This window comes from Megascapheus bottae, chromosome X, assembly GCF_031878675.1.
Source record: "Megascapheus bottae isolate mThoBot1 chromosome X, mThoBot2.hap1, whole genome shotgun sequence".
In the NCBI taxonomy this organism is placed as follows: Eukaryota; Metazoa; Chordata; class Mammalia; order Rodentia; family Geomyidae; genus Megascapheus; species Megascapheus bottae.
In genome coordinates, this window is record NC_143547.1 from 27,831,091 (window position 1) to 27,832,426 (window position 1,336).

Consider the following 1,336-nt stretch of genomic DNA (forward strand, 5'->3'; position numbering starts at 1 on the left):
GGAGAAGGGAGGTATTTTCACAGAACCAGTACTTTTCCCCATCCCATCTCCATTTGATGTCAATCAAAATATACCATTGGCCATTTAGTTTTAAAAAAAAAGAAAAGCAATATGCTTGTGCACGTACACAGTTACTTTATGTACAACAAATGAATGGGGAAGGGGAAAATGAAAGAATAGAGAACACTATACTGTAGTAGTCAGGATATAGTGGAACCAAACTGCAGTTTTCTAATTAAGAATGTATTCTTGGTCTATAAGAACAAAGTTCTGGAGCAAAGTAGCAGATTCCCTTTTGTAGGAGACACCTCGTGTCTGCTGCTGGAACACATCAATCGTATCTTCATCCTCCATTTCCAACTGTGCAGGTGTGTCTGTTTCATTGACTGTCTGCCCATCAAATTGGAATCTAATTTACCGCATTGACAAACCCTGTCGTTCACAATAGGCTTTCACTAGTTTACTAAGTGGTATGTGCCTATTAATCTTAAATTGCACCACAGAACCATCCTGCCCCGCCACCTTCATCTTAATATGATCCTTGTTCTCAGTCTTAACTCCCTCCTTGGGCTTTTTGTCGGCCATCGCAAGCGCCCGAGTTTTCCCAGATGTCACTTCACCAATATCTATTCTTAATATCTATTCCGCTTTTTTTTTTGCCAGTCCTTGTCTTGAGCTCAGGGCCTGAGCACTGTCCTTGGGCTTTCTCAAGGCTAGAGCTCTACCACTTGAGCCTCAGCACCACTTCTGGCTTTTTCCTATTGTATGTGGTTCAGAGGAATCGAACCCAGGTCTTCGTGCATGCTAGGCAAGCATTCTAACACTAGGCCAAACTCCTAGCCATCTTCTGCTTTATCTTCTTTCTACTGTGCACATTCTTCCAAAAGCTTCTTATTTGTGTCCCAAAATTACATAGTATCAGTTTTTAAGCTGAATTTTTTGTTTGTTTTTAGTCAATCCTGAGGCTTGAACTTGGAGCCTGAGCTGCTTTTGCTCAAGGTTTGTGCTCTACCACTTTGAGCCACAGTGCCCCTTCTGGCTTTTCCAGGAAGTTTCACAGCCTTTCCTGCCTGGGCTGATTTTGGACCATGATCCTCAGATCTCAGCCTTCTGAGTAGCTAGGATTAGAGTTGTGAGCCACTGGTGCCTGGCTTAAGTTAAAATGTTTTAAAGTCTCTTTTTAAGATTTATTCAGAAGTATTTTTTAAATTTCTATATATTTGAGGGTACTATTTTTCTCCCATTTTCCTCTATTGATTTATGGCATAATACCATTATTGCATATAATATAATTTCTTCTAAATTTGTTACATTTGTTTTTTTATTTAAAAAATTT

General features: G+C 39.6%; 1 pseudogene; it reads right to left on the reverse strand.

Annotated features, from left to right (window-relative positions):
- Nucleotides 1–231: 231 nt before the first annotated feature.
- Nucleotides 232–585, reverse strand: LOC150040644 (small ubiquitin-related modifier 2 pseudogene; annotated as a pseudogene).
- Nucleotides 586–1,336: the final 751 nt, after the last annotated feature.